Genomic DNA, 13,265 nt, shown 5'->3' with positions numbered 1-13,265 from the left:
AATGAGGAACTCTGAAGGGGATTTCAACAAAGTACAGATGTCGTCACGGGGCCGGGGGCTGAATGAAGGCATCCTAAACAGCAAAGAGTAAGATAAGAGCACAAAAAAAATAAAATCGAAAAGGAGCTAAAGCGCTACAAGAGTGCTGTGGAGTACGAGAAAGGACTCGGAAGACATTGTTATAGAGAGTAGAGGAATTCGGAGGGGGCAGGGTAAGAAAAGAAGGCTTGGAGACACAGCGAGGGCCTTGGAGTCTCAGGAGGGCATCTAGGCAAACTACAGATGACTGACTGGGAGAGGAACCAAACGGAGACACCCTCGAGGGCAGAGAGAAAGAGAAAAGAGCGCTGCATAGCCAAGAAAGAAGGGAGGCTCTGACAGAACAAGGGAGATAGAAAGGGAGATAAAGTGCTACAAGGTGCTGTGGAGATCGAGGAAGGTCTCGAGAGCCATCATGACTGTGAGGAGAGGGGTGTTGAGGGGGGCTGATGGACAAAAGAAGGCTTAGGGACAACAAGGAGGAACTCGGGTGATCATCCGAGCAGAGTACAGACGGTCTCGGGTGGCCGAGGACTGAACACGGGAATGCTAGATAGTGTAGAGGAGCAAATGAGTGTTCTGTGGCTCAAAGATGGCCCCACCTAACGTGCTACAAGATGGATGTGGAGCACGAGGAGAGGAAGGTCTCCAGAGGCATCTTGACCGGGAGAAGAAATGTCCCGAGGGAGCCAGAGAGACAGAAAAAGGATTGGAGACACTGCAATTAAATCCAGAGGGGATCTGAACTGAGTAAACGTCATCGGAGGGCCAGGGAACAAATAGAGGCATGGCTAGGGAAGAGAGGACAGAATGACTGGGCTGGGTCACAGATATGGACTCAGGAAGTCCTCTGAGGGAACGAGAGGGATGTAAGGTCCGCTACAAAGCTAAAAGTGGGCTGAGGGCAACCTCGAAGGCATTGATAGGCATCCTGATTCGGCCAAAGACACCAAAAAAAGCTCAGGGACACAAGGAGGAAGTCTGGAGGGGATCTGAACAGAGTACAGATGTCATCGGGGACCAAATGGAGGTGGAGGCACCCTAAATGGCAGAGGGGACAATAAGAGTGCTCTGAGGTGCAAACAAACCTGAGGACAGGTTTCTGAGGGAACGCGAGAGGATCAAAGTCTGCTACAGAGCTCAAACAGGGCTGTGGTACACAAAGAAGGTCTTGGGAGGCATGGTGACTGGGAGCGGAGGGGTCACGAAAGGCTTGGAGGGATAAGAGAGATTGAAAGGGAGGCAAAGTGCTACCAAAATGCTGTGGAGCACAAGGAAGGTCTTGGGAGGCATCCTAGATGGCCTAGAGAAGAAAAAGAATGCCCTTTTTTGGGAACAGAGATCTTAGGAGAGGTGCGATTGCAACAAAACGAATCCAAAGGGGGCTTACAGAGCTAAAGAGTGCTGCAGGGAACATCTAAGACCTTGGGAGGCATCGTGACAGTAGCAGAGGGGTTCTGAGAGGGACAGACAGAAGAAGGCTCGAAGACATGATGAAGTCGTCGAGAGGGGATTTGAACAGACTATAGATGTCCTCAGGGGACCAGGGACTGAACAGAGGTATCCTAGCTAGCATAGAGGACAACAAGAGCATCCTGAAGAGGAAAGATGGCATCAGGCAAGGTTCTCGGGGAGGGAGAAGGGCGCAAAGTGCGCTACAGAGCCAAAAGAGGGCTGTAGGGCACAAGGATGGCCTTAGGACGCATGATGACAGGAGAAGGGTGCTAAGAGTGAAAGACAGAAGGCGGCTCTGGGACACAATGCAAAACTGAAGAAGGTGTCCCAGCAACGTACAGATGTCCTCAGGGGATGAGCAACTGGAGACATCCTAGATGGCAGTGAACAAGGTAAGAGAGCTCTGGGGCACAGAGCAAGCCTGAGGAAGGGTTCTGTCTGAATAAAAGAGATACAAAGAGGGCTGCAGAGCTCCAAGGGTGCCGTGGGGCACAAGGACAGTCTTGGGAGGTGTTGTGAAGGGAATGAGAGGGCTCGTGAAGGGAATGAGAGGGCTCCGGGGGTAGGGGGAATGTGGACATAGAGACAAACAAAGGATGTCACACAAAGAGCTAGTTGGGAGGGGCTCTGAACAGAGTACAGGTGTCCTCAGGGGACCGAACAGAGGCATCCGACATGGCAGAGGGGAAGGTAAGAGTGCTCTGGGGCACAATGAAAACCTGAGGAAGAGTTGTCTCTGAATAAGAAAGATACAAAGCCTGCTGCAAAACTAAAGGATGGCCATGGAACACAAGGACGCTTGCAGGAAGCATCGTGACAGAAATAGAGGGGTGCTGAGGTGGCCAGAGACACAGATGGCGGCTCGAGGGCACAAAGGTACTCAGGAGGGGATCTGAACAGAGTACAGATGTCGTGAGGGAGACACTGACTCACTGGAGGGAAGCGAGATGGAGGAGAGGACAAAAAGACTGCTCTGAGGAAGATGGAAGACCCGAGGAGATGTTCTGACAAACCGACAGGGGTACAAATTATGCTCCAGAGATAAAAGTGTGCCGAGGAGACCCTCTAAAGCCTCAGGATGAACTGAGAGAAGAGGAAAAAAAATAAGACACAAAGAAAATTTAAAAAACAACAGGGTATGTGACAAACAAGAAAGAATTAATAAACAGGGATAGGCAGCTTGATAAAAGTAGACGTAGAAAGAAAATTTAAAAAGCGATGGCACTAAGGAAAAACAAGAAAAATAATTAAAAAATAAAGGGAGTGAACATGGGAAAAGTAGCAAATTTTAAAAGCCAAGGGATTAAGAGAGGAAAGAAGTAAAAAATAGTGACAGCAAACTAAAAGGCAGGCATAGACAGAAATGTTAAAATGCAGCGGCACTAGGGAGTAACAAGAAATAATTAAAAAATAAAGAGAGTGAAGGGGAAAAAGATACATAAAGATTTTAAAAGCAATGGGGATTAGGAAAATAAAAGAAATAAATTAAAAAATAGGGACAGCAAATTCAAACTGAGAAAATGAAAATTTAAAAAGCAACGGCAGTAATGAAAGAAGAAAAAAATTAAAAAATAAACACAGTGAATGGGATAAAAATAGACAAAGAACATTTTAAAAGCAACAGCAATTAGGGAGATAAGGGAGAAAAAATTTAAAAATGGTGACAGTGAACTTAAAAATTTTAAAAGCTACGGGATACACAACCAACAAAAACCAACTAAAAATAGGGATTGGCAGCCTCATTAAAGTAGGCATAAAAAGAGAATTTTAAAAGTGACAGGGTAAGGCACAGGAAAAAAATTAAAAATAAGGACAGGAAACTGGATAAAAGTTGACATAGTAAGAAAATTTAAAAAGTGAAGGGATTAAGAAAAGAGGAAAAAAATTAAAGATCAGGTCAGCAAACTACATAAATGAAGACATTGAAACATAATTTAAAAGGTGATGAAGTAGAGGACAGGCAGGAAGAATAAAAAAAAAAACCCAGACAGGGAACTGGATAAATGTAGACATAGAGAGAAAATTTAGAAAGCAATGGGGTACTGGCTATACGCATAAGAAGTTAAATATCAGGAGAGGGAGCTGGATAGATAGCCACATGGAAAGGAGAGCGACAGGGTGCAGAGCAGAGGGAGTCACTGAAAACAGAGACAGGTCGCTGGGTAGAGGGAGAATGCAATTTTCACAAGCAACACGGAAGAAGGCAGTGTGGGAAGAATGAAATGCTAGCAGGTGGGGAGCTGGAAAGGGAGAGGCATAGAAAGGAAATGTAGAAGGTGACAGGGTGCAGGGCAGTGGTGGCAGAAGAGCAAAAAGCTTCAGGGGGAGCCAGTCAGCCTGAAAGGGAGATGGAGGCAAGGAGGCAGGCAGAGATCTGGAGAAGCATGGCAGGGATGGGCCTGGGTGCTCGCAAGGGGACGTGTGACTCACTGCAGCTCCTGGTGCCAGCAGGAGACCTTCACTGCCCCAAGGCTTCTCTCTCTGCCTCTGCCCCTTCCTCTGCAGTGCAGGCTGCCTGACCCTCGCCTACCCAGGAGCAGGTGGCAGGTGCTTCGATGCTCTTCTCCCACGAGGCTTCCTGAACACACGGTGGCTCACACATTGTGTGAGCTGGCACAGGCAGGATGCAGGAACAACTTGTCCTGGTTTCAACTGGGATAGAGTTAATTTTCTTCTTAGTAGCTGGTACAGTGTGTTTTGGATTTAGGGTGAGAATAATGTTGATAACACACTGATGGTTTAGTTGTTGCCAAGTAGCGCTTATCCTAAGTCAAGGATTTTTCAGTTTCCCATGCTCTGCCAGCAAGCAGGTGTACAAGGAGCTCGGAGGGAGCATAGCCAGGACAGCTGACCCGAACTAGCCAAAGGGGTATTCCATACCATGGAATGTCATGCCCGGTATATAAACTGGGGGGAGTTAGCCAGGAGGGGCGGATTGCTATTCTGGCATTGGTCAGCAGGTGGTGAGCAACTGCATTGTGCATCACTTGTCTCTTCTTGGGTCTAATTTCTTTTTTTAATATTCTTTTCATTACAATTATTATTATTGTTGTTATTATACTAATAAGATACATTAATGTTATTGTTATTATATTTGTATTATTGTTATGTTTTAATTTTTTTATTTTAGTTATTAAACTGTTCTTATCTCAACCCATGAGTTTTACTTTTTTCCCCATCCCACTGGGAGGGGGGAGGAGTGAGCGAGCAGCTGTGTGGTGCTGAGTTGCTGGCTGGGGTTAAACCATGACACAACCACAAAACCACAGATGAAATGCAAAGAGTAAATTTATTTTTGTTACCTTGCCAACCGGGGGATCCCCAAAGCAGCACCTGGGCAGAGGCATGCAAGCAGGGACACAGGCACCGCCGCGCTCGGTCCATGCTAGAGGATCACCAAACCCGCTGTTTTCGCCTGTATTTCAGGGACTCGCACAGGCATAATTTACCACTGTGCTTTGATCTTTCCCAGAGCAGGGCAGGAATCTCAAGCATGTTCAATAGGGTGCCTCTATCACAGGCCTATGTTATCTAAACACAGATGTTCTACTTGTCCAACACAGAAGGCCAAACAACAATTAGTATGATATATGTGTTTTTTGACACCCCAGCTGCAAGTCACTTCAGCATGTTTACAATCCTCCTTGCCAACCTTCTGTTATTTTCCCACACACGTGCAGCTGATGGAAGCACCTAGCTCCCAGTGCTGTGTGCTGGTGGTGTGCTCTGTTGGAGATGGCTGGGAGGGATCCTTCCTTGCTGCAGGGACTGGCTGTTCCTTGCTGGAAGCAGCTGCCTGTGGAACCCCCTTTGTTTCGCTCCTCAGCCAGCTCCCCCAGGCAGGTGTGCCCAGGCAGCCCCCTCCCCAGCTAAAGCCCTTGGCACAGCAGGGCCAGCCTCAGCCTCACCAGCTGCACCTGGGGCTGCACAGCCCATCCCCACCTGCAGCCTTTTTAAACCCTTGGCCCAGCCCCATCCTCATCTCATGGGTCCCACCTGAGCTGCCCTAGCCCACAGCTGGAGCACATCGGGAACAGGGGGCCATCACCCCAGCCCCACAGCACATGATCCCCTCCCCTGGACCCAACCACAGCCACTCACCCTGAGCCCAGCAGCTGTAAACAGATCCAGGAGCATGAAGGATGCAGTGAAGGTTTGTTCCTTTGTGCACACTAGAAATCCTGGCAGTGAGTTGGCTACAAGGCTCAGTGCCCAAAGGCAGCAGGACAGAGGGAAAAGAGGGAAGAGGAAAGCAGAAGGAAGGTCGGAGGGAGGTAGAAGTGTGAGACAGGGAGCCAGAAAATGGGGTACTGGGAACAAAAGAGGGATGAGGAGCCGCACAAGGGTGTCAAGAGAGTGAGAAATGGAGTGCAGCAAGGGGGAAGATGGGGAGATGGAGCACGAGAATCACAGGAACGGAGAGAGGGAGCAAGGTGGGGGGGGAGAGAAAACGAAGGGACCAAGCAGGACAACAGGAACAGCAGAGAGGGACAGAGAGAACTGGAGACACACAGACAGGAGACAGAGAGATGGAGTGGGGAGGGTTTTCCATTGACAGGGAACTGGATAGAGGGAGACAGAGAGAAAACTACAAAAGGAGAACAGGACAAAGCAGAAAGAATTTTTAAAAAAAGGGGGGGGGGGGACAGGAAGCCAGATAGAGGCAGTCATAGAAAGAGAAATTTAAAAGTGAGAAACACAGGAAAGAATTAAAAGTTAGAGAACGTAAGATGGATAGAGCGAGAAACAGAAAAGGAACAGGACAGAGAGGCAGGAAATTTTACAAAATGTTAAAGGGAGCTATGTAGAGGGAGATTCAAAAGAGAAAATAAAAAGCAATGGGCTACAGGAAACATAGGAAAGAAAAAAATGGGACAGGGAACTAGATAAATGGAGAGATGGAAATAAAATTTTAAAAGCAACATGGTACATGACAGGAAAGAATTAAAAACAAGGGAAAGGGAACTAGATAAATGGAGACATAAAAGAAAAACGTAAAAAATTAAAAAATAGGGAGAGCAAACTGGATAAAAGATGAGAGAAAAAAATACAAAAGTGACAGGGTACATAACAGACAGGAAGGAATTAAAAAATGGGGATAGGGAGCTTGATAAAAGTAGACATAGAAGGAAACTTGAAAATGTGAAGAGGTACAGGACAATCAGCAGAGACCTAAAAATAGGGATGCAAACTAGATTACCAGTACATATAGAAACAAAATTTTAAAAGCCAAGGGATTAAGGGAGGAAAAAATTAAACAACAAAGACAGCAATTCAAATAAACGGAGCCATATGAAGAAAATTTATACAGCGAAGCGCAGCCTGCAGGACAGACAGGAAAGAATCAACAAGTAAACACATTGGCTGGGATAAAATTAGACATAGAAAAACTAAAAAGCCACATCTATTAGGAAAGACAAGAAAAAATTAAAAAGAAACGGTGACAAAGAGAGAGACATAAAGTAAATTTTAATAAACAACAGGGTATACAACAGACCAAAAACTATTAAAAAAATAAGGATAGGGAGCTTGATCAAAGTAGACGTAGCAAGAAACTTTCAAAAGCAACTGGGTAGAGAACAAAAAGGAAAAAAACTAAAAAACAAACTAGATAGCAAACTAGATAAAAGCAGACACAGAAATGAAATTTTTAAAGCCAAGGGACTAAGAGAGGAAAGAATTAAAAAATAGCAACAGCAAACTAAACAAATGAAGACAGGCGGAATTTTTAGAAAGCGACCGCGCTAAGGAAAGTCAAGAAATAATTAAGACAGACAGACAGTGAATGGGATAAAAGTAGACAGAAAATTTTAAAAGCAACAGTGTTTAGGGAAATAGAGGAAGAAATTAAAAAATAGTGATGGCGAACTAAAATGGAGACGTAGAAAGAAAATTTAAAAAGCGAGGGCACTAAGGAAAGGCAAGAAATAATTAAAAATCAAGACATCAAAGGGAATAAAAGTAGGCACAGAATGAACATTTTTAAAGCTACAAGGATTTAGGGAAATAAAGGAAAAAATTAATTAAGAGGGACAGCAAACTAAAACAGAGATGAAGAAAGAAAATTTAAAAAGCAATGGGACTAAAACCAGAAATGATCTAAGAAAGATAAAGACAGCAACCAGGATAAAAGTAGACAGAAATTTTTAAAAGCAATGGGGATTAAGGAAATAAGGAAAAATTTTAAAAATAGGGACAGCAAACTAAATAAACAAAGACGTAGAAAGAAAATATCAGAAAGGGAAGAGGAACAGGACAGAAAGGAAAAGATTAAAAAATAGGGACAGCAATCTAGATAAAAGTAGACATAAAACCAAAATTTTAAAAGGCAGTGGATTATGAGAGGAAAGAACTAAAAAATAGCGACAGCAAACTAAAACAGATATAAAAAGAAAATTTAAAAAGAGACGGCACAAACAAAAGACAAGAAATTAAAAGAAAAGACAGTGAAATACAGACAGTGAACAAGATAAAAGTAGACAAAATTTTAAATGCAGCGGGGATTAAGGAAATAAGAAAAAAATTAAATACTACTGACAGCAAACAAACAGACATAGAAAGAAAATTTTAAAAGTGATGGCGCTAAAGAAACACAAGAAATAATATAAAAAAAGACAACAAAGGGAATAAAAGTAGGCATAGCAGGAACATTTAAAAAGCAAGGGGGAATTACAAAAATAAAGGAAAAAATTATGAAACAGGGATAGAAAACAAAATAAACGGAGACTTAGAAAAATTAAAAAGAGAAGGGGTACAGGACAGAAAATAAAAGATTAAAAAGTAGGGAGAGCAAACTAGATAAAAGTAGACATAAAAGCAAAATTTTAAATGCCAAGGTATTGAGAGGAAAGAACTAAAAAATAGCAACAGCGAACTAAAAGCCAGACATAGACAGAAAATTTTTAAAATGACGGCACTAAGGAAAGACAAGACATAATTAAAATTAAAGAGAGTGAATTGGATAAAAGCAGACAGAAAATTTTAAAAGCGCCAGGGATTAAGGAAATAAGGAAAAATTTAAAAATAGCAATGGCAAACTAAAACAGAGATGGAGAAATAACATTTAAAAAGCTAAGGGGATTAGGGAAATAAAGTGGAAAATTAAAAAATAGGGATAGCGAACTAAAACAGATATAGAAAGAAAACTTCAAAAGCGACAGCACTAACAAAAGACAAGAAACTGAAAGAAATGACAGTAAAATAAAGACAGCAATCAGGATAGAAGTAGAAAATTTTAAAAGCAACAGGGATTAAGGAAATAAGGAAATAGCGACAGCGAACTAAAACAGAGATGTAGAAAGAAAATTTAAAAAGTGACGGCACTGAAGAAAGACAAGAAATAATATAAAAAGAGACAGCAGAGGGGAAAAAAGTAGGCATAGAAAGAACATTTTAAAAGCGACAAGGATTAGGGAAATAAAGGAAATATAAAAAATAGGGACAGTGAACTAAGGCGGATCTAGAAAAAAAAGTGATGGCATTTAGGAAAGATAAGATATAAATGAAAAATAAAGACAGCAAAATAAAGACAGTGAATGGGATAAAAGTAGACAGAAAAATTTAAAAGTGTATTGGGTTTGCGTGGCAAGGTTTTGGTAGCGGGGGGGCTACAGGGGTGGCTTCTGTGAGAAGCTGCTAGAAGCTTCCCCTATGTCCGATCAAGTTAATGCCAGCGGGTTCCAAGACGGACCCGCCGCTGGCCAAGGCAACAGCAACATCAGCAACAGTGGTAGTGCCTCTGCGATAACAGATTTAAGAAAGGGAAAAGAAGTTACAGGGCAGTAGCAGTTGCAGCAAGAGAGAGCGGAGTGAGAAGATGTGAGAGAAACAACTCCACAGACACCCAGGTCAATGAAGGAGGGGGAGGAGGTGCTCCAGGCGCCGGAGCAGAGAGATTCCCCTGCAGCCTGTGGTGAAGACCATGGTGAGGCAGGCTGTCCCCCTGCAGCCCATGGAGGTCCACAGTGGAGCAGATCTCCACCTGCAGCCCATGGAGGACCCCACGCTGGAGCAGGGGGATGCCCGAAGGATGCTGTGAACTTGTGGGAAGCCTGCACTGGAGCAGGCTCCTGGCAGGACCCGTGGCCCCGTGGAGAGAGGAGCCCAGGCTGGAGCAGGTTTGCTGGCAGGGCTTGTGACCCTGCGGGGGACGCACGCTGGAGCAGTCTGTTCCTGAAGGACTGCACCCCATGGATGGGACCCATGCTGGAGCAGTTCGTGAAGAACTGCAGCCCGTGGGAAGGACTCACGTTGGAGAAGTTTGTGGAGGACTGTCTCCCATGGGAGGGACCCCAAGCTGGAGCAGGGGAAGAGTGTGAGGAGTCCTCCCCCTGAGGAGGAAGGAGCGGCAGAAACAACGTGTGATGAACTGACCCAAACCCCCATTCCCCGTCCCCCTGCGCCGCTCAGGGGGGAGGAGGTAGAGAAAATAAGGAGTAAAGTTAAGCCTGGGAAGAAGGGAGGGGTGGGGGGAAGGTGTTTCAAGATTTGGTTTTATTTCTCATTATCCTGCTCTAATTTGACTAGTAATAAATTAAACTAATTTTTCCCCAAGTCGAGTCTGTTTTGCCCGTGATGGTAATTAGTGAGTGATCTCCCTGTCCTTATCTCGACCCACGAGCCTTTTGTTTTATTTTTTCTCCCCTGTCCAGTTGAAGAGGGGGAGTGATAGAGCGGCTTTGGTGGGCACCTGGCATCCAGCCAGGGTCAACCCACTACAAAAAGCAACGAGGATTAAGGAAATAACGAAAAATTTAAAAATAGCAACAGTGAACTAAGACGGAGATGTAGAAAGAAAATTTAAAAAGCGAGGGCACTAAGGAAAGACAACAAATAATTCAAAAAGACAGCAAACGGGATAAAAGTAGAAAATTTAAAAAGCAACAGGTTAAAAATAGACACATAGAAAGTAAAATTTAAAAAGCAACATGGAAAAGGACAGACAGGAAAGAATTAAAAAGCAGTGATATGCAGATTCAGAAAAGCAGATATAGAAGGAAAATTTTAGAAGTGATGGGGTGCAGGACAGAGGAAAAAATTAAAAAACAAAGACAGTGAAGTGGATAAAAGTAGACATAGAATATTTTAAAAACTGACGGGGTAGAAGATGGACAGGAAAACATTAAAAAATAGGGATGGCAACAGAATAAAAGTTGACATGGAAATAAAATTTAATAAGTGATGGGGCATTAAGGAAACATAAGAAAAAATTAAAAAAACATGAATAGAGACACACATAGAAAGTAAATTTTAAAAGCGATGGGCTAAATGACAGATGAAAGAATTAAAAAATAGGGACAGTGAACAAAATAAACGGAGACAGAAAATTTAAAAAGTGACAAGGTGCAGGAAAACAGGAAAGAAAAAATAAAGACAGTGAATTGGTTAACTTAGAAATAGAAAGAAAATTTGAAAAGCAATGTGGTACACAACAGACAGGAAAGAATTAAAAAATAGCAATAGGCAGCTTCATAAAAGAAGACAGAGAAAGAAAATTTTCAAAGTGACATGGTACAGGACAGACAGGACATAATTAAAAAATAAAGCTAGCCAACTGGATAAGACTAGACATAGAAAATTTAAAAAAGCAACTGGTTACAGGATATACAGGAAAAAATGAAAAAATAGGGACAGCAAGCAAATAAACAGAGATAGAAAGAAAATTTTAAAAGCGAGATGACACAGGACAGACAGGATAAAATTAAAAAAAAAGAAAACAGTGAATAGGTTAAAGTAGGCATAGAAAGTAAATTTGAAAACTGACAGGGTACACAACAGACAAAAGAATTATGAAATAGGGACAGCTAACTAGATAAACGGAGACATAGAAAGAAAATTTAAAAGGTGACGGGCTGCATGACAGACACAAATAACTTAAAAAATAAAGACAGTGAATAGGTTAAAGTAGACATAGAAAGAAAATGTAAAAAGTGATAGGGTACACGATAGCCAGGAAAGAATTAAAAAACAGCGATATGCAGCTTGATAAAAGTAGACATAGGAGGAAAATTTAAAAAGTGATTGGATACAGGACACACAGGAAAGATTTTAAAAATAGTGAACTAAAAATGAGAAAATGAGAAATAGAAAGGAAATTTAAAAGCGATGGGCACAGGACAGAGAGGAAAAAATTTAAAAATACAGGCAGTGACCTGGATAAAAGTAGACATAGAAAGAAAATCTTAAAAAGCAACAGGGTGGAGGACAGACAGAAAAAACATTTTAAAAAGAGAGTGTATTGGTTAAACTAGAAAGAAAATGCAAAAAGCGCAGAGTATGTGACTGACAATGGAGGAGGACCAGGTTAGGGAACATTTAAACAAAACGGACATACACAATTCTATTGGACCTGACAAGATGAACAGGATGAAAGCGAAAACTTTTTTACTGTGAGGGTGGTCAAACACTCAGAAGGAACAGGTTGCCCAGGGGGGCTGTGGAGTCTCCATCCTTGGAGATACTCAAAACCTGACTGGACACAGTCTTAAGCAACCTGCTCTGGTTAACCCTGCTTTGAGCAAGAGGCTGGACTAGACAATCTCCTGAGGTCCCTTCCAGCCTCAACTATTTGGTGGTTCTGTGAATCTGTCCTGTCAGTGGTGAATGAATAACACAGACTGAGTGGGATGTATCAGACCAGAATTCTTACGCGCATAGTGTGAAGTGGTGTCTATTTGTACACAATGCAGACGAGCTGAAGCAGGATGCGTGCTAGAAAGGCATTTCCAGTCAAGGACAAAAGAATGTGGCATAGTGCTTCCACTGCAAACCACTCCTGCCACCCCCCAGTATGGACATGATCTGCCCACCCAAAAAGTCCCTGAAACCTTGAGAGTTTAAAAATAAAACCAGGTCATTGTATTTGAAGTGCTATGCAGTGCTTTTTCACATACCTACACAGGCAATAAATACATAGTCTATTGCAGAAACACATATAGATTCTCTGCGATAATATTGTGCTTTGCAATCATTTGACCAGTATAAATAGGAAATGACACAGGCAGAAAGAGAAGCCTCTCATTCTGCCTTAGTTAAACTGTCTTTACGACAGGACTGTTATCTTCTCAGCAAGAGAGGACCCAGACAGAACAACTCCTAACAGCACAGAAAACCAAGGCATCACCTCGGATACTGATGCACTCTGATAGAGCTGTAACATCTTTCTCATAATAGAGTAAACCATTTTGCCTTAATTTGGCCAAAACACCAAAGCAAATTTCAGGTTACTCACCTATAACAAAACCAAAATGGAACACGGATAAAGCTGCCCAGATGAATAATCTCCAAATGAATAATCTAGCATGGTCTCAACAGATGCTGAATTGATGTTCAGCCCACAATGTTCTGTACCTATCTCCCAGCCACCATCTCTGAGGGAAGAATCCAGTCCTAGACAACTGGGAGGATCACATCTGCATGGCACGTTCAACATTCCATCAAAACCCATGGCACACATTCTATGGCCGGACCTGGGAGGACGTTTCTTTAGCCATTATGCCCCTTATGATCATTCTTTCACTCTCTCTGTATACATAAATATTTAGTTATCTGTGTCATATCTCAAATGACATTATAGTTAAGGTGATGTCCAAGAAGGTACCAGTTTATGTGACCTCAGGCAGTGGAAGGATAAGAATGCGGTCACTCCCCAACGTCAGTAAATACCTTGATCGATCACTGAAGCCCTAGGTTAAAACTGGTTGCAACATTTCCTTTTCTGCTCTCATTTCGTAAGACAATACTGACTTGACTTTCTAAGTCCAGGAAAAGGA

The sequence above is a fragment of the Gymnogyps californianus genome, chromosome 2 (assembly GCF_018139145.2).
Source record: "Gymnogyps californianus isolate 813 chromosome 2, ASM1813914v2, whole genome shotgun sequence".
Classification (NCBI taxonomy): Eukaryota; Metazoa; Chordata; class Aves; order Accipitriformes; family Cathartidae; genus Gymnogyps; species Gymnogyps californianus.
Note: the sequence above shows the minus strand (reverse complement) of the source record.